Raw genomic sequence first — 21468 nt, forward strand, 5'->3', positions numbered from 1 at the left:
GATGCTTTTGAACTGTGGTGTTGGAGAAGACTCTTGAGAGTCCCTTGGACTGCAAGGAGAGCCAACCAGTCCATCCTAAAGGAGATCAGTCCTGAGTGATAACTGGAAGGACTGATGTTGAAGCTGAAACTCCAATACTTTGGCCACCTCATGTGAAGAGTTGACTCACTGGAAAAGAACCTGATGCTGGGAGGGATTGGGGGCAGGAGGAGAAGGGGATGACAGAGGATGAGATGGCTGGATGGCATCACCGAGTCAATGGATGTGAGTTTGAGTGAACTCCGGGAGTTGGTGATGGACAGGGAGGCCTGGCGTGTTGTGATTCATGGGGTCGCAAAGAGTTGGACACGACTGAGCGAATGAACTGAACTGAACTGATGTATGTACTTCAACATTCTGACAACTTTTATAACTGTACTGATACACATGTTATGAATTAGCTTGTCCTAAGGAACAAGAGGAATGATAGACATTTGGACCTAGTAACACTTGTCTTAGTAGTTAGAAAGGAAGAAAGATTCTGAGTATAGTTTGGTGCTGTCAAATTTGTTTCCCTTGGGTCAAGTGAAGAGTGATGAGGTGTGAGTAAAGTCACAGGCCACAGTTGCCTTTCATGTTTTCCTCTCCTCATCTCCGCTACCTCAATTCAGTTGGACTCTGGGGGTTTGGAAGTACAGATAAATATCAGTTGCTATGCCCACTGTTGCTGTGATAATTATGGATCTTATTATTTTATGACTTGATTTAGCTGCAACCTCTATAAACACATTTCTTGTTCTAGAATATACAGAGTCAGTGATTTCTGCCACAGATACCAAATGAATATTCTTATAACATTTCTCTCAAAATGCCATAGGCCTGCTTAAAAATCTTCACTAGCTTATAGTTGCCAGTTGACCAAAGTCTATCTTTATAGCCTGGAATTCAAGTCCCAGTACAATTTAGTGCCTCCTTACTGTTCTTGACCTAAATCCCACTTGTTCTGTTGATTTAACCTACTTTCCCAACCATACAAGCTAACTTCAATCCCCATCACAAGTCTGTACTTTTCATTGTCCGCAATAGTATCCCCTTTCTAACCATGCTAATGTTATTTTTCAAACCCAGTTCATCTTCACAACTAAAAGTAAATATTTTTTGAATAGCCATAGCATTTTACATATCACATATGTATATTTTGTGCATTACATTTTATTTTCAATCAATCTCAATTGCTTAGAACTGGATTAAATGTAATTCTTGGTTCATGGCACATGTTCTGACTTCTCTGTAACAATTATAGCCCTACTTCATATTAAGTTCATTTAAGGGAAGTACTATGCAGTAATCAAACCTTCTGAAATACCTAAAAGATATTCAATAAATAATTAAAAGAGTCATCAATGAACAGATTTAAAAGATTTCCTTCTGTAGTTTCCACAAAACCTGAATCAGAATGACCCGTTCTGCCTGGCATTCTTTCTGATGATCTGCATGGTCTAATCTACTGCACCTTGAAATACTCCACTCATCTAGTCACTGTTTCCCTTTCAGATTCCCATATTCAAATGTTTGGATTATTTTCTGAATTTGAATCTGCGTGTAAAGAAAATTGCAAGTATTTTACTTTGGCAACTACAATGCTTTCAACATGTTAAATTTCACCATGTCACCACCTTTCTCCCTTTCCATCCCTTAAAGGAGGGTGTGGCGCAAAAGCCACAAGGGAGAATCCTTGGATGAGAATTCTGCTAATTACTGCTGGCTATGACACTGTCTGACCTTCTCTGTGTTATGTAACCAATTGGAGAACTGTTTTTTTCTATTATGACACATAGGTGATCAAGTTTACGGCCAAGAAATTGTAAAACTAAAATGTTATGAGCCTCTCTAGGGGTGAAAAGGATATGACAAGTAATGGGATTCCTGGGATAGAACAGTGAGATAAAGCTTTGCCTGAAGTCTTCAGCAGATGATTATAAAGGGGCAAAGTACCATGTTATGTAATAAAACGTGAGGGAGATGTTATCCAGACTTGAGGCAGGGGTGGGTGGTCAGGTAAGCTTTGTCAGTCAAAGAGATTTCAGAGGTGAGACCAGAACCATGCATGAAAGTGAGGGGATATAGAAACAGGGTGATGGCATTTCAGACAGAGGGATCAACATGTACTGACTCAAAGGCAAGAGAGGACAAGCTTGAAAATATTAAGAGTTCTCTCGAGCTGGAAGAAAGAGGGGGTGAAGTTAGAAAGGTGAGTGCAAGAACCACTGGACTGAATAGGTCACTTTCAAAAGCTAGGAATTTATTCTTAAAACAATGAGAAAAATGACAGTAAGTTAGGATGTGTGACAAGATCACCTTGGATGCCTTTTGGAGAATGATTTTGAAAGACAATATTCATCCTCAAACATGGAAAGACTTATTCACCCCACATATCTCTATACATAAGGATGATTTAAGAACTAAATTATAGTTAACTTTTTTTTTTTTTTTGCTTAGCTGCTTTACTGTTTTTCTCCATGACTCCCATTTTCCTTTTGGCTACTTTTGGTTTTCTAGAAATAGAAGTCATCACTAGGCATAAAATATGAGAAAACTGACATCACCCATTCTAAAGACATAACATGTAAAAAACAATGTCACTGGATTGATACAGACATCATGGAAAAAAATGTCAACAGAGAAGAAAGAAATGATGCACACAAAAAACAGAGGCATCTGTTTCTGGGAGGATGGAGTAGATTTATGTTTCCTTAGCCTTTCTGCTAAAGTACAGCTAAAACCTGTAGATGTTATATATAAAATAAACATGAAATGACACTGATAAGGCAGACTCACCAGAGACCTCAAGATTCAAAGAACAACATGCTGGTAAATTCTCTGGGCTTTCTTTTCCCTCACATATCCCCGACTTAGAGCTGAAGAAGCTGGAAACCTCAAAACACCAACATGGGTGGACATAAAAGCCCCCAAACAACAAAACACACCTCTTTCAGCCAAAGGATGAAGAAAAGGGCAGCCTAGCAAAACAGATCATTTTTGGACAATAAATCAATCAACCCTATTCCAGCCAAACACCACAGAAAAACCTGTGGCCCAAGCTGAACCTTACCAGGCAGAGGCCAAGTAGACAGCCTAATTTCCACTCCTGCAAAGATCTAGAAAGGCACCCCCACATGTCTGCCACGGTTGGTATGAGAGAAGACCAAGCAGAGAGATGGGTCTTTTATATCAATGGAGACCAAAGGGGTGAGGATGGTGTCTCACTTCCATACTCACCCAGAAGTAACAAAGAGTCCTTCCCTGCTCCACTGGAGTGGGTCTCAGAGTAGGCTCAGTGGTATATGAGAACTTACACTACACCTAAGCAGTGAAGAGGTTCCCTCCTCGCAGTGTCAATGGAGGCCACATGAAGAGCAATCAGCAGGCATCCAGACCCCTTCCATCCCGGGGGAACCAGTGGAGGCTAGCAAAGAGCATGGACTTCCACCCACATCCAGCAGTAATGAGGTTCCCCTCACAGACATACATGTCAGTGTCAATCAACAGGGCAAATGAGGAACCTGGGTTTCTGTATTCAGCTGGCAGTACTCCTCCCTCTTCCTCTGCTGGAGGAATGCTTATATAACACTCACGAAATGACAAAAGCATAGACTCGGAGAACAGACTAGTGGTTTCAAGAGGTTAAAGTAGGGCAATCAGGGGTAGGAGGGAAGTGTTTGTGGTTCTAAAAGGACGTGTTATGGATTCTCATAGTGGTGATGCTGTTCTATAGCTTGACTGTATTAATGTCAATATCCTGGTTGTGATAGTAAACTATAGCTTCGCAAGATGACACCATTGGGAAAAACTAGGAAAATGGTAATAGGGGATTTCTCTGTATTAGTTTTTAAAGCTGCACATGACAATAATATCTCAAAACGTGTAATAAAAATGTAAAAAGTGAGAGGCAGAGAAGCAAAAATTTCAGGGTGCATCCAGAAACACCCAAGACACAGAAACTTTACCTTGGAGCCCACAGTATCTGGGTCACTAAAGAGGATATGACTGGTTGCAGGCCAGGGATATTGCTTTGTACATGAACAGAATATGGCGAAGAGTAAGCACGAATATTGGAATGACTGGAGAGAGGTATTCCTCCTACAGAAATTTACAATTTGACCTCTTATGCATCTATCAGTTTCTATAAAATTTTACAGCTGAGCATGAGGGTCACACATTTCTCTTTGAAATTATTCTTAGGAAACACTGTTTTTCTTATTACTGTAAATTGGATTTCATGACACTTTTAAAATTTAATATTTCATTGATATGAGGTCTTTATCTTGCCACCTTACAAGTCTAGTCTATTAATTCTAGTGATTTTCCATGGATTTCTTTGGATTTTCTAGGTTAGCAGTACTTCATATGCAAATAATAAAACAGACTTTTTTTGCTTTAAATATTGATGGTGAAAAATAAATAAATGTTGATGGTGAAAAGGAGTAACCATGCCTTATTAACCTTTATGGTTATGCTTTTACATATTCCACATTTCACATATAATGTGTATTTGATTACTTTTTTCTCATAACTTATTCTGTAGTTCATGATTTATTTTCCTACAACTGCTTCCATATTTTGACAAAATCTATAAATGTCAAGGTTTTATGAAAAATTTCCCAAACATGAACATATGCTTCCCTAGTGGCTCAGTTGGTAAAGAACCTGCCTGCAATGCAGGAGACCTGAGTCTGATCCTTGGATTGGGAAGATCCCCTAGAGAAGGAAATGGCAACCCACTCCAGTATCCTTGCCTGGGAAATCCCATGGACAGAGGAGCCTGGAGGGCTACAGTCCACAGGGTCACAAAACGTCATGTACAACTTAGGGATTCAACCACCAACAACACATGTTACATATAGCAGTAATGGTTTGCTTTGTATTTGTTAACTACAGCTTAAATGGTAAACCCCCACAATATCCTGGAATGTTCTCTTGACTGTGCTATGAATTAAAACACTACCCAAACTATCAATCATCAATACATGCAAATAGCTTTACACATACAAACAGACATACATACACAATACCATGGTTTTAGAACTAAATTTGTAAAGTAACCTCGGTGTAACTAGATAACACGAAAGGCATAAATGTGTGATTAGCCACTTCCTACTGTTGCATTTGAGCTTCCAGATGGCTGACTTTGATTCTTAGCCAGTGCTTCTAAGGGTCAGTAGACTTGTTCACCTTCATTTCTCTAAAAAAGGAATGGAAAATTCCCAGGAAGTTGGGAACCAAGCAGAGTTTCCATATGCTGTGTTCTAGTATCTAAACATGCAATTTACTTTATTTACTCACTCATTCACTCAAAATTTATTAATGCTTACTCCAAGTTCATAGCCATGAAGCAGAGGCGATAAAGTGGGAGAGAGAGAGAGATGTAGACATAATCCTCCCCTAAAGGGATTCAGAGAGAATCAAAGGAAAAAAACATACCAAAAATGGTGATACTGTGTGGTAAGTGCTAACAGAAAAAAGATACTTATGAGAACCAAAAAAATCTACATCAAAGTGTGCCAGGACAACAAGGAATGAAAGGAAAAGTTTCATAAGAAATGTGAGTTTGTTATGAATCCTGATGGACTGGTAAAACTGAACAGATAGACAAGACATGGACTGTTCTAAGCAAAGGAGGATAAATTTGGAACCATGAAAGGGCTTTAAGCCTATGAAGGCTGGAGCATAAGATACTGTAATGTTCATACCCAAGAGATTGTCTAAACCTGGTAGAATCACATGGCTTTAGTCTTCTTTTATCAGACTTTCAAAAGAGATACAATAATGTTTTCTCAGTCTTTCATGAAACCATTAATTCACTTTGTCAATACAAAGCAGGTGTCTCAACCTCAGTAGAGGGTGACATTTGGAACTTGTCACAGCTGTTTGGTGTACTATAGGCTATTTAGCAGCATCCCTGGCTGCTAGTCACTAGACAACAGTAGTTCCTTCCAACTGTGTCAATCAACAATGTCTTCAGACAAAGCCAACTGTCCCCAGAGAGCAAAACCTCTCTGTTCAGAACCACCACTGGTAAAACATCATGATTTAAATTAATCAAGGACTTACTATACGCCAAGCACTGTAATATGCTTTTTACACATACGATCTCATTGAATTTTTGTAACAATCCTACTTTATTAACCCCACTTCATAGACTAAGAAACTAAGGTTCACAGAGGTAAAAAAACTTGCCCAGAAAAACTCAGCAAGGAAATGACAGAACTAGGATTCATCACTAGCATTCATGCCACTAACCGCAATCCGTAACAATTTATTTATAGATTTATGGGTTTACAAGGTTGTTTAAGGGTTTCTCAAGTGGCACTAGTGGTAAAGAACCTGCCTGCCAATGCAGGAGACATAAGAGACACAGGTTCAATCCCTGCATCAGGAAGATCCCCTGGAGGAAGGCATGGCAACCCACTCCAGTATTCTTGCCTGGAGAATCTCATGGACAGAGGAGCCTGGCAGGCTACGGTCCACTGGGTCTCAAAGAGTTGGACATAACTGAAGTGACCGAGCACACACACACACATAAGGACTCAATCACATATCTCAGTATTGCCAGCATTTAGCAAGCTCACTTGGTCCACTATTTCTCTGGGTCTGACTTTTGTCCAGCTTCAGTTCAGTCGCTCAGTTGTGTCTGATTCTTTGTGACCCCATGGACTGTAGCACTCCAGGCCTCCCTGTCCATCATCAACTTCCGGAGTTTACTCAAACTCATGTCCATTGAGTCGGTGATGCCACCCAACCATCTCATCCTCTGTTGTTCCCTTCTCCTCCAGCCTTCAATCTTTATCAGCATCAAGGTCTTTTCCAACGAGTCAGTTCTTCACATCAGGTGGCCAAAGTATTGGAGTTGCAGCTTCAGCATCAGTCCTTTTGTCTAGATTGGGCTATCATTTTCATATTGCTAACTTTAGCTACCATCCAAACATGGCTCATCATCTCATATTTAGTGAGCACCAACTCCATGCAGAGCCCAGGGAACCAACACGGGAGATGCTAAGCTACAACTGAGAAGCAACTGTTCATTTTAAATGTAGCCTGGAAAGAGCAGCAAAATAATTCTGAATCATTTCTTTGACAGATAAGAACGGTGCAATGAGTGCTATGGCAATAAAATGGAGCAGAGAGAGCGCTGGATTCTGGGTTCCCAGAGAGTTGGGTCTGCACACTAACATCTTCAGAAATGAATGACATTAGGAAAATTTAACATTCTTTCACACTGTCTCCTGTTCTGCAAATGAGGAGCATAAGCAGGTGAAGACTTTGCAAGAGGCATGTGGGTATGGCATGAATTATCTTAGAGAGCCAGTTTCCAGGACTTCAGCGTCCCTATGTACTCTTACCTAAACTGATGTGCCAGATAAAGCATCTATTAACGCCTTGACACAACTGCCCTTCGTTCACTTTTCAAAAGCAACATTTACTTTTCACCCCTTCTAAATCTTGGTGCGTTGCCCCAAGGCAATAAATCCCCAGCACAGCTCAAAATCTTGTATCTGGAGACCTATACAATAAGCAGGTCCTCTAAGAAACATTTTTTTTACTTCTTTAAAAAAAAAAAATTATCTATTTATTTGGCTGCACTGGGTTTTAGTTGCCACACGGGATCTTCGATCTTCCTGGAGGCATCTGGAATCTTTAGTTGTAGCATGTAACCTCTTAGTTGAGGCATGTGGGATCTAGTTTCCTGACCAGTGATCAAACCCAGACCCTCTGCATTGGGAGAGTGGAGTCATACCCATTGGATTACAACACAAGTCCTGAAGAAATTTTCTAGTCTGTCACATATTTCAGTTAAGTATCTTTCAATAATATTTCCTGACACCGGAAATGGGGTATTTTGGTTCATTCCCAAGATTTTCAAATTCATGTATGTTGCAGGGTGGGGAGGTGAGAGTAAAAGCGCTGTTCATTTGTCATTTTTCCTTTACAAACCCCTGACTACTGTCAAAGCATATGCCAGTTTTTTAGAAAAATCCCACAAGGGCAAAACAAAGGAGAAAATAACCTTAAGAAATACTGAAGGTGGCAGCAGCTTATTTCATCCAGCTGACAAATTCAGGGCAGTGTCTCTGCCTCGTCTGTCAATCACAGAATTCTAAAGTAATATGACTGCCACTGGAATGTTCATTAGCTTATTTAGCCTTTTTTCTCAGAAAATAAATCTGATTTGGAGGATAGTTTTAACTGTTAGAAATATTTTAACAAATAGATATGGTAGATATTGTTCAGAAATTAAACAATCTAAATCTATGGCCCCATGATTTTGATAAGAATATATTAATGCACATTTTAGGGTAAAATTATTTTATCAAAAATTATTCAATGTCGAAAAGTTTATTAAACTTCGTACTATTTTGTTTTTCCCAAAATTGATTAGGTTAAGCAAAATGGTTCCAAGTGAAATAATAACAGACAGTCTTTTAATAAATCTTGGTAAACTTCCAGTCTTTGAGACTTCCCATAAATTTGAGGAAGTGAATGATTGGAATGATGGGCTAAAAACTTTTGCTGGTGAAAAGTTTCCCAATTCCTTAGTTTCCACAGAATTGAAAAAGGACCTAAGGGAACTGTCAGCTGAGAGATCATTTAGAATCACTTTTTGATAATAGATAACTCATTTTATTTTTGGCATGCCACTCAGGAGGAATTCCTAGAACTTAGTGACATCACTTTAGCCCAACTCTTTCAAGTCCCATCTACATTTCTGTATGAAGGTGTTCAGCACTAAAAGCTACAAAAATGAAAAACATTGAAATGAATGCTGTACGGTCTCTTATTCTAACAGTGAATGACTAATCCATGGATCCATGAATTAATGAACAAGCCATCTTATTAAGAGATGAATCTCCAACAGTATATTTTTATATGTAATAAGTATCAAAATGTATAATAATACTTGACACGTTATATACAAATAACAGTTGAAAAATAACAATCTGTTAGCAACTTTGGTCACAGAACAGGTGAAAATTTCAATTAATATCAACAATTTTTGTAGCCAAGAAGTAGAAGTCTGTGATCAATAAAAGGCTTTAGGACATAAAAATACTTTGCTTTAGAACAGAATTATGTGGTGGAAATAGAGTAAGAAGATCTAAGAAAACATGGAAAGTTTCTGCATTAAAAAAAGAAGGTGCTTGCAGACAAACAAATTTTTGGTTACCAAAGAGGGAAGGATTAGAGAAGGATAAATTGGGGTTTTGATTAACATATACACACTACTATTAATATATATAAACCCAACAACGACCTACTGTATAGCACAGGGAACTATACTCAATATTTTCCTCTTTCTTCAGCTGCACTGTTAGGCATGTGGGTCTTGGTTCCCTAAGCCGGGTTCAAACCCTTGCGCCCTGCAGAGGAAGCAGAGTCCTAACCATTGGACCACCGGGAAAGGCCCTACACTCACTATTTTGTAATAACTTATAAGGGAAAACCGGGTTTCCCATGTAGCTCAGCTGATAAAAGAATCTGTCTGCAATGCAGGAAACCTTGGTTTGATCCCAGGGTGGGGAAGATCCCCTGGAGAAGGGACAGGCTACCCACTCCAGTATTCTGGCCTGGAGAATTCCCTGGACTGTATAGTCCATGGGGTTGCAAAGAGTTGGACATGACTGAGCAACTTTCACTTTCATAAGGGAAAATAATATGAAAAGGAATACATATATGTATAACTGAATCACTTTGCTATACACCTAACACAACACTTGTAAATCAACTAAACTTCAATAAAAAAATTTAAGTGCTTGTTCATAAATGGATACTACTAGAAAGAATCAAATCTGCTTTAGTATTTAGACTTTGGTGGGAATGTTTAACAGTAATACAAAAGTTTTATTTATTTTAAATTTTTATTTATTTAAATAAACTCACGTCCATCAAGTCGGTGATGCCATCCAGCCATCTCATTCTCTGTCGTCCCCTTCTCCTCCCGCCCCCAATCCTTCCCAGCATCAGAGTCTTTTCCAGTGAGTCAACTCATCGCATGAGGTGGCTGAAGTACTGGAGCTTCAGCTTTACCATCAGTCCTTCCAATGAACACCCAGGACTGATCTCCTTTAGAATGGACTGGTTGGATCTCCTTGCAGTCCAAGGGACTCTCAAGAGTCTTCTCCAGCACCACAGTTCAAAAGCATCAATTCTTTGGTGCTCAGCTTTCTTTACAGTCCAACTCTCACATCCATATTTTACATAATTCTAAATCTTGTTGCTTAAACTCAAATATGGAGTTGAAATATTAATGAAAATTGTAAATATACAATAAACTTACTTATCATAAAGGGAAAAAAATCAGAGACTAAAATTGAGAGAAATTATCTTTAAAAGTTGATTTCTCATCTATAATCATAAAAGGTTGCACAATGGTTTTTAAACATCAATACAGTACTATGGAAATGCCATCTTTAAAAACCCCATTGAAAAGTTTGGATGGCCTCTTAAAAAGCAATGAGGGACATATGTATCTTCCATCTTTCTTCAGTGTTTACATGAGCAAAAATATTTGAAGATTACTTATTTAGCAGGTGTTAATTGTTAACCCTCTGTCTCCCTTTCACTGCTATAGGAAAGAGTCACTTATAATGTGACTAGGGGAAAGAGAAGGAAACAAGGAATATTCTACAATGAGAAGCAGGAATTGTTCATAATCTTTTTTTCTTTGACAATTGCACAATATTGGGTATATTTTTATGAATATTTCTAAAGAAAACAACATACTGACTTTGGGAGGTCTCCGCTTAAAATGGTGATGGAGGAGGATCCCCAGGTCACGTCCTCCCATAACACACACTAAACCTGCAGCTATAATACATATGGGACAACTTCCTCTGAAAAAAAACCTAAAGGCCGTCTAAGCAACTACAACACATTGGGCAAGGCTTCGCAAGTGGCACAGTGGTCAAGAATCTGCCTGCCAATGCGGGTGTCATCCCTGATTTGTGAAGATTCCCCAGAAAAGGAAGGTCCCTCTAGTCAAGGTTATGGTTTTTCCAGTGGTCAAGTATGGATGTGAGAGTTGGACTATAAAGAAAACTGAGGGCTAAAGAATTGATGCTTTTGAATTGTGGTGCTAGAGAAGACTCTTGAGAGTCCCTTGGACGGCAAGGAGATCCAACCAGTCCATTCTAAAGGAGATCAGTCCCGGGTGTTCATTGGAAGGACTGATGTTGAAGCTGAAACTCCAAGACTTTGGCCACCACATGTGAAGAGCTGACTCACTGGAAAAGACCCTGATACTGGGAAAGATTGAAGGCAGGAGGAGAAGGGGATGACAGAGGATGAGATGGTTGGATGGCATTTCCGACTCAATGGATATGAGTTTGGGTAAACTCTGGGAGTTGGTGATGGACAGGCAGGGCTGGCGTGCTGCAGTTCATGGGGTGGCAAAGAGTCGGACACGATTGAGCGACTGAACTGAACTGAACTGAAAGTTCATTTGCTCATCTTAAAGTGTCTGAGTTGAGACATATACAGGGGCCTGCTGGCTGGCGGACACCATCTCTTACCGTCTTTCTCTTCCTCATACTGGCCAGTAGATACCATCTTTTTTCTTATTTCCTTCTTTCTCCCAACAGGCACCATCTGTATTCTCTCCCTCTTCTATGCTCTAAAGCCACAGCTCCTTCAAAAGGGGAACTTTCAAACGTGGCCGGTGCTCCAGTTTTTGTAGCTGCTCAGTAGCTGCTACCCCTAGATTGCACAGCTCTGGAAGTGGATGGGGCTTATGCTCGTAGGTCCCAAGGGAGAAAGAGCAACCAATGGACAAAAAGTTCTTAAACTGTTTCCACCCCCAAGAGACAGGAAGAGGCAATACCCCCTGGGAGCACAGACTTTGTTAATTAACCATTCTAGCTGCAGCCCGAAGGACTGCAGTTCATTTCAGTCACTCAGTCGTGTCCGACTCTTTGCGACCCCATGAATCACAGCACGCCAGGCCTCCCTGTCCATCACCAACTCCCAGAGTTCACTCAAACTCACCTCCATCGAGTCGGTGATGCCATCCAGCCATCTCATTCTCTGTCATCCCCTTCTCCTCCTGCCCCCAATCCCTCCCAGATCAGAGTCTTTTCTAGTGAGTCAACTCGTCGCATGAGGTGGCCAAAGTATTGCAGTTTCAGCTTCAACATCAGTCCTTCCAATGAACACCCAGGATTGATCTCCTTTAGAATGGACTGGTTGGATCTCCTTGCAGTCCAAGGGACTCTCAAGAGTCTTCTCCAGCACCACAGTTCAAAAGCATCAATTCTTTGGCGATCAGCTTTCTTCACAGTCCAACTCTCACATCCATACATGACCAATGGAAAAACCATAGCCTTGACTAGACGGACCTTGGTTGGCAAAGTAACGTCTCTGCTTTTTAATATACTATCTAGGTTGGTCATAACTTTCCTTCCAAGGAGTAAGCGTCTTTTAATTTCATGGCTGCAATCAGCATCTGCAGTGATTTTGGAGACCAAAAAAATAAAGTCTGACACTGTTTCCACTGTTTCCCCATCTATTTCCCATAAAGTGATGGGACCAGATGCCATGATCTTAGTTTTCTGAATGTTGAGCTTTAAGCCAACTTTTTCACTCTCCTCTTTCACTTTCATCAAGAGGCTTTTTAGTTCCTCTTCACTTTCTGCCATAAGGGTGGTGTCATCTGCATTTCTGAGGTTATTGATATTTCTCCCGGCAGTCTTGACTCCAGCTTGTGCTTCTTCCAGCCCAGCATTCCTCATGATGTACTCTGCATATAAGTTAAATAAGCAGGGTGACCACATACAGCCTTGACGTACTCCTTTTCCTATTTGGAACCAGTCTGTTGTTCCATGTCCAGTTCGAACTGTTGCTTCCTGACCTGCATACAGGTTTCTCAACAGGCAGGTCAGGTGGTCTGGTATTCTGATCTCTTTCAGAATTTTCCACAGTTTATTGTGATCCACACAGTCAAAGGCTTTGGCATAGTCAATGAAGCAGAAATAGATGTTTTTCTGGAACTCTCTTGCTTTCTCCATGATCCAGTGGATGCTGGCAATTTGATCTCTGGTTCCTCTGCCTTTTCTAAAACCTGCTTAAACATCTGGAAGTTCACGGCAGGTTTCTAATTAAATCCAAGTGTAAGTGCTATTTACAATCCTTTCCAGAGCTCTACAAGGGGAGGTGCTAACTTCATGCTCTCCTCGTACAAACCAAAATGCCAGTATCGCCCAGAGGGAGGCTTCACACATGTCTGGTGGCCGGGATTTTAGGCTGCCTCCCAGGAGATGCTCCTGGATTGCCTGGCTCTGGAGATGGTGGTGGGAGGTGGGGGTGGGGGTTAACTGCTTTGGAGTCCTCTGGGCCTTGTAACAATCGGAGAGACTGTTCCTGGTAGGCTAGCACCCCCAGGGCACTGCACAGAAAATAGACTGAAACACTGCCCTGACTTTCTATGAAGGAGGCCTATTTGCTTCTCCTGGAGCCTGAGGGGTAGCCTCAGGTTTGCCAAGCAAACAGAGGCCTAGAGAGGTGCTCTCAGGGAACCCAGGCAGCTGGATGCCATCTTTACTTGCTCTCTCCATCTCGCCACACCTTGCTGATACCTCCTGGAGAGGAGTTTAGATGCTCATCTGGAACCCCAATTTCTGTGACTACCACCCTGGGGACACTTCCAGATGGCTGGGTTCTGGCAGCCAGTTAGTGTTAAACTTGTAGACTGTATGTATTTTCATACTTTAAAAGCTGCTGCCTGAAGGTATGAATTCCAAACAGCCTGAATCTAGATGCTGACTGAGATCCTCCCCAGTGGAACACCTGCAGGTTTTGGCACACCTTTAACTAATGGGAGCCGTTAAAAATAAAAATAGGCTGTCCCATATAGCACAGGGAACGCGACTCAATAATGCTCTGCTGCTGCTGCTAAGTCTCTTCAGTTGTGTCAGACTCTGTGCGACCCCACAGACAGCAGCCCACCAGGCTCCTCTGTCCATGGGATTCTCTAGGCAAGAATACTGGAGTGGGTTGCCATTTCCTTCTCCACAATAATGCTCTATGGTGATCTAAATGGGAAAGAAATCCAAAAAAGAGGGGATATATGTATAGGTAGAGCTGATTCACTTTACTGCACAGTAGAAACTAATACAATATTGTAAAGCAACTCTACTCCAATATTTTTTTTAAAAAAATAATAATGTACAATAAAATAAGCTGCTTGGACAATCACAAAAGTTTAAGAGACAACCAAGAACTGGGGAGGGTTGAAAGATACAGGTCATCTCCTACATGGGGCCACTTCTTCAAGACTGAGCTGTTTTATCTAATGTATAGAAAGCAATGTAGAGGGTCAAGGAAAATGAAGAAACAGAGAAACATGTTCTAATCAAAGGAATAAGACAAAACTCCAGGGGGAAAAAACACCTTAAATAGAGATAGGTAATTTGCCTGATGAAGAGTTCAAAGTCATGGTCATAAAGATGCTCACCAAACTGGAAGAAAACTGAGTGAACATAGTCAGAACTTCAACAAGAAATAGAAACTATAGTAAAGTACCAAACAGAAGTCACAGAGCTGAAGAAGACAATACGGAACTGAAACACAGTATTCTGACTTTGAAGTTGGGCAGTGTTTCACACCTACAGCCTAATGACACATGTCCTGTTATTAAAATTATGATAGACTGGAAAATGCACCATCAGGACCCAATCCCCACCCCATTGAGTGGCAAACCAAACTAACTAGCCCAGTCCAGGCAGCAGTGACCCATCCTCCTCAAGCTGATGAGAACCACTGTCAACATGCCAGCAACATTCCCTCATAAAAAAGTGAATAGGAATACATTGTACAAATTCCTTACAGCATACAAATCCATTATAAGGCACAGCCGGGGAAGTTTTCTGGGAGAAAAAATAGCTACGCTCTGCTCAGAGAACAAGATTTCCAAATGTTCTGGTTCCTATTCAAGAATGTCTACAGCTCTCTGTCCTTTCTCTTTCCAAAGAAATGATATAGTAGTTAGACAGGAAAATGAGTGTGTGTGCAGGGTGAGGGTGGAGATCTGTGTGCATATATTTACATGTGTAATAGATATTTCCATATAAATATTTCACTGTTTCCATTTCTATTGTGTATCCTCCTTTTATGAAAAATAATATAACTGGGGCTTTGGCTCCCTATCTGGTCCTCAGCCTTGGCCCCCATCCAGGTATAATTTTCAACCTGCTCACCATTCCAAATTCACTGAAACGGAGCCATTGCCTGCAAAGCAGTGTCCTCAAGATGCCTGTTGTCTCCATACTCTGTCTCTGGAATCCCTTGAGGGGAAATTCACAACAGCTGCAACTGCTTGGATTTACAACAGGAGTTCATTGGCTATGCACAACTAGCCTTTTAAAATGACTCATTTAGGGAATTAACCATTACCATGCACTGTATTTGATTAATCGTTGACAAAAGTTAACCAAATGTCAATATTTTGCATTCAAGTAAACTGAATACATTCTTCAAACGTCTCACCGCGTGCCTTTGTGCTAAGGATCCCATGGTGCCCAAGGAGGAGGTGGACACCAGGCAATTGCTTCAGATTTAGATAATGAGTTCTTTGTTCACTCAAGGTTCTGGTATTAAACTTGGCCTCACACTTAGATCTGTTTCCTTGATGAGTACTGAAAGCAGGCAATGGGGATGCACAGTGAACTAGAAAATCACTGCCCATTCAATCACTAGTCTGATGAAGCAGGAACAAGGCAAATAGTTAGTTGTGGTGGGAAAGGGGACTTGAAGAAGCAGGAAAAAAGCTCTGAGCGATGAAATCATGTGGTATTTTGGGGAAACTATAACTAGTTCCAGCTTTTAGCTCAAAGGGTAAAGAGAAGTCAAATCATACAACCTTTGTGCTCTGCTAAGGAACTTGTAGCTTATTCCAAGAAGTGAAAGTCGCTCAGTCGTCTCAGACTCTTAGCAACCCCATGGACTATACAGTTCATGGAATTCTCCAGGCTGGAATACTGGAGTGGGTAGCCATTCCCTTCTCCAGGGGATCTTCCCAACCCAGGGATCAAACCCGGTCTCCCACAAGGCAGGCGGATTCTTTACCAGCTGAGCCACCAGGGAAGCCCAGCTTATTCCATAAATGAGTAATAATTTAAAAACTGTAAGCAGTGGCAAGATCGGGTTAGTCCTTCCTGTCACTCATTCTCTTCTTTTCCTGCCTTGTATTAGACTGAACTGCATGAAACTGCTGCCTCGTGGGTTGAAAGTAAACAAATATTGATGCTCTCATAAGGGTCAAATTAACACTTAATAGCACTTTGCAATTATATTTTTAATTGTGTTTATCTGTTAAATGTCTGTCTCTGTGGCTAGATGGTAGACTCCAGAGCCAGACAATTATTGGTTCATAAATCAGCTCTTATTAGCTGTGTGACTCTGGATAAGTTACTTAACCTCTCAGACTTCCAGTTTCCTTGTCTCTAAAGTGGAACACTATTCCTGAGAGTTATTTTGAACATTAAGGAGTTCAGTTCAGTTCAGTCGCTCAGTTGTGTCTGACTCTTTGCGACCCCATGAATCACAGCACGCCAGGCCTCCCTGTCCATCACCAACTCCCTATATATCAACGCTTGAAATGGTATTTGAGGTATACTAAAGTGAAAGTCACTCAGTCATGTCTGACTCTTTGCAACCCCATGGATATACAGTCCGTGGGATTCTCCAGGCCAGAATACTGGAGTGGGTAGCCGTTCCCTTCTCCAGGGGATCTTCCCAACTCAGAGATCATACCAAGGTCTCCTGCATTGCAGGCAGATTCTTTACCAGCTAAGCCACTAAAATATTGATATTAGCTATTATCATCATCATCATCAGTTATCATTGCTATTATCAGCGTCAGCCTCTTCATCACTTTCAAATGCCTTTGTTAACTGTGAAGAATGAGGAAAGTAAACCCAGAGCTAGAAATTGGAAGCACCTTCTTTTTGTTAGATTCCATAGATTTTCAGTCTTCTTCCCTTAGCTTAAATTTGATAACTAATCCTAGAAGGATATTTCCTCAACCTTTTAACCTTCTCATGTAGTATTAAAATCCCATACCTGAATTTCTGAATTATACAAAAATGAGTATGAAAATGAGTTATGTCCGTTTTTTTAAAAAGACAAAATATCAACAGCCTTTCATAAAGCACTGACTTACAACCAAAAAATAGTAAAAACGTCCTTCGTGGGATGCACTTTCCGCATCTCCCAAGTGAATGTTGAGTAAGACCCTTATAGCTAGCTCTAGTATTCTGCTTTTCTATGAAGTTAATTAACAAATACAGTTTGCCTCAGCATATAACTTTTCCCCAGTCAAACCAACAATCTCTACTTCAGTATACAATGGCACATTATCCTACGGCCTTTTCTCATGCAGGATTCTTGCTTTTCACTGGATTCTCATTAGGTCAATATGCTGTCCACCTTTAGCAGCTGCAATGCTTCTTGATGGTACTCACCTGCATGCAGGGATTCTCCTTATCCTCCCGACAGCATGATTTCTCAAGATAAGGCCACTAGTCTCACCCAGAAGAGTAGGATTTGCAAAAGAGATGCTGTACTTCATCTTCCAGTATCTTGTTCTTGAGATTAGCATTTCAGTGCTCATTCATTAGTTTTCTCACAATATTATCTCATGACAATAACTACCACTGATTGAGAACTGACATGCCAGATCCTGTCCTCAGTTCAGTTCAGTCGCTCAGTCGTGTCCGACTCTTTGCGACCCCATGAGTCACAGCACGCCAGGCCTCCCTGTCCATCACCAACTCCCGGAGTTCACTCAAACTCATGTCCATAGAGTCAGTGATGCCATCCAGCCATCTCATTCTCTGTCGTCCCTGTCTCCTCCCGCCCCCAATCCCTCCCAGCATCAGAGTCTTTTCCAGTGAGTCAGGCACTCTAAATGTATTCTCTCAATTACCCAACCATCTATCTATACATATGTATATATACACACATATCTACAGATACACTTAAGTATACATATATACTGGGTTGGCCAGAAAGTTTGCTTGGGTTTTTTATACAATGTTACAAACCAGTCTGAATGAATGTTTTGGCCAACCCACTATGTACATATACATATATATACATGTGCAACTAAAAGTGTTAGTTGCTCAGTCACGTCTGACTTTTTTGTGACCCCATGGACTGTAGCCCATCAAGCTTCTTTGCCCATGGAATTCTCCAGGCAAGAGTACTGGAGTGGGTAGCCATTCCCTTCTCCACTGGGATCTTCCTGACCCAGGGAGATTTTTTATCATCTGAGCCATTGGGTGTATGTATATATACACCCAATGGCTCAGATGATAAAGAATACACACACACACACACACACACACACACACACATAAAACTATACCATTACGAAGCCCATTTTACAGAAGGAACAGAGAATTAGAAGGAATTAATCATTCAAAGTGACATAGTTTGTGTCAGAGGCTGAAAGTGAGTCAGTCTTTCTGCATTTTTAAACACTTTGAGTACAATTCAGTGTTTACGGTTTCTGAAAAGCAATGAATCCAAGAAGCTTTTCAGAAAAAAAATGCAAAATAAGCAGTATGATATCTTGGAAATAGGATTTAGAGAAAAATGTCCTGGGTCTCTTCCTGGGTCCTGCTGATTGTGGGTGGGATATGCCCTCTTGAGCAAAATACTCATCTTTGCCTGAGACCTCAATTTCCTCTTGTAGAATGAAGAGTTTAGAGTAGATAATCTCTAAGGTTTCTTTTGGCTCTAAAGACAAATGATTTGCTTTGGAAAGGCATTGTTTCTATGATGAGGATAAATGCTCAGAATTCCAACTATTCTGAACGAAAGGTAACATTCTCTCCTAAAGCACTAAAATAGCTATCCTTCAGATCTTGGTTTAGAGAGTAGGATATTAGTCTAACCTTCCCTGGGATCCCGTCTTCATATTGTAACAACACAGCACAGTCTGTGATTACAAATTGCTTTGTGTAGCTAGATTGTAAGTTCCTAGAAGGTAGGTACCATGTCTATCGGTCTACCACTGAACCCCTGCCTGGTGCCTAGCACAGGGCTTGGCACAGAGAAAGTGGTCAGGAGCATCTATCAACTAACTGTATTTTAAAAGGGGCTCACAGCTTCCAGGTTTTCAGTACTGGATGATGTAGAGCTAATATTTCTTTCTGCCTTTCCAAGCGGTAAGAGTCGTACTGAGTCGTTCAGATCATGGGAAGGTTATAATTTATTTTCTTAGTTCATAGCATGCAGGAGAAGCCAGTGATGAGCAGAGCCTACCACAAGTGTGCAAAGCACAACTCAGAGTTCCTATACCACTTTCTCCCATCCCTAAGAGACAAATATCGAAGATGATAACATCAACTTTTATATCAATGAGCTGGATCTAGCTGAAATGTAGCACATAAGGAAGGCTTACTAACTGAAGCAAAGGGATGGATAAATGAATCCTTTTGTGCTTGGTGCTCTTGGCTAGAACCAGCAGCCAAAGTGATTCTGCCCCTCTGCTGAGGCTCCACTGATGGGCCCACCCACTGCATACATCATAAAGACAGCTGTGCCTTTCAGCCTGGAATGCACAACTGGTGGCAACCACAGCGACTTGGGTAACTGGGGACAGTGGGTTTGTGAACTGTCTCCCTCTCTTTGTGCAGCCTGTCCCCTGGGATGCAAGATTACAGTGCCAAGAAGCGGTAGGGCCTGGGCACAGCGTGGCTGAGGCTGCTGGGCAGCCACTCGGCAGTGGCTTATTGGCAGGGAGCAGCTCAGTCTCGGACCACACGGAAACAGACATGCTGACTACAGCATGCAGCAAAGAAAACTAGAGCTCCTGACTGTGTTTGGTGGGCTCGGGCGGGCGGAGGGAAGGAGGGGGCGTCAGGGAGACTGCCAAGCTGCGCTGCTCATGGAAGTGTGGGAAGACTCAGGGGAGGCGTTTTGCCAACTCAGAGGCAGTTGGGCTGACTCTCTACAACCTCCGTTTTCTCCCGCTTAAATGAGAAATCCTGCTGGGTGGAATGGGAACGGGGCCAAGAAAGGAGTGATTCTGCTGGGCAAGCGTGGATGCTCGCACCCAGGAAGGGTGTCCGCCAGATGGGATCAGGGCCAGTGGGAGGCGGGCAGGGGAGGAGGGGAAGAAACTGAGGGAAGGGAGGTGAGGGGCAATGAGAATGAACGTCCGTATCGGAGACTGGGACTAGCAGATGCCACCACCCATATGCAGAAAGGCTCCACAAGGTCCTACTGTACAGCACAGGAAACCATAGTCAATATCCTGTGAGAAAGCACGGTGGGAAAGAGGATTGAAAAAGGGAATGCGTGTATGTATAACTGAATCACTGTGCTGCACAGCAGAAACCAACAACACTGGAAATCAACTACACATCGATTTTAAAAAAGAAATAACAGCAAGTAGAAAAAACAAAAAGAAATGTTCCTCGAGGAGAAGAAGAGAGAGAAAAACAGATCAGGTCAAAATTGGGAAGTTCAACCCTGGAAGAACCACGTTTCTGGGTTACAGAGCAGACCTACCTACCTTCCAAATGTCAAAATGAAACAATGTTCACATGCAAGGAGCAGTGAAAGACCACACCGGACAGTATAAAGTAAACCTACTGCCCGGAAATTCTCCTGATGGGTGTTAATTTCCATGGGAATACGTTTTTCCCAAGCAGCAAAGCATGGAAGAGTTGTTAAAAAAGAAACAAAAAAACCTCTAAAAACCATGCTGTGGTTTAAGTAAAGTAGAACAAATAAAATGCTGTCACAGAAAAACCACACACTACTTCTAAATAGTTGCTATTTCCTAAAATCTAATTTAAAACACAAGAATCTGAAGTTGTTTTTCTAACAAAATATTAAAATTACGAAGATATTGTGGCAAGGAAACCTAGAGGAGGTAAAATCACAGATGTCAAAGAATTGAATTCCATTTTGAAGTGATGTCACTTTTAGAGCTTTTTTTTTTAGAGCTTTTTGATGTTCCTTTGTGCAGACTTATGAGTCGCTCAGTCGTGTCTGACTCTTTGTGACCCCATGAACTGTAGCCTACCAGGCTCCTCCACCCATGGGATTTTCCAGGCAAGAATACTGGAGTGGTTGCCATTTCCTTCTCCAGGAGATCTTCCCGACCCAGGGACTGAACTCAGTTCTCCCGCATTGTAGGCAGACGCTTTACCATCTGAGCCACCAGGGAAGTCCTCTATGAGGAGCTAAAACACCGTAAAGTGAATGTTATATTTTTGGTGACAATCCCACAAGCTCCAGATGCCCTGAGGACCAGAATCCCACTTGTTTCAATCTCTCACAGAGGCTGAAGCATATTTTGATGATTTGGCTATTGACTGATTACAAATAAAAAGCCCCAAACCTTCCCCTCCCCAGATTTGGATCTAGGCTTCAAGAGGTCCTTGAAGCCTTCCACTTCCTCTGAGAACTCTGCCCACCATGTGA

General features: G+C 41.5%; 1 protein-coding gene across 1 annotated transcript in view; it reads right to left on the reverse strand.

Annotated features, from left to right (window-relative positions):
* SVEP1 (sushi, von Willebrand factor type A, EGF and pentraxin domain containing 1) overlaps positions 1 to 21468 on the reverse strand; it is a 204172-nt gene that overhangs the window by 141753 nt on the left and 40951 nt on the right. The window lies entirely within an intron of this gene.

Source organism: Moschus berezovskii, chromosome 7 (genome assembly GCF_049115385.1).
Source record: "Moschus berezovskii isolate FMDL1 chromosome 7, NW_MosBer_1.0, whole genome shotgun sequence".
Lineage (NCBI taxonomy): Eukaryota > Metazoa > Chordata > Mammalia > Artiodactyla > Moschidae > Moschus > Moschus berezovskii.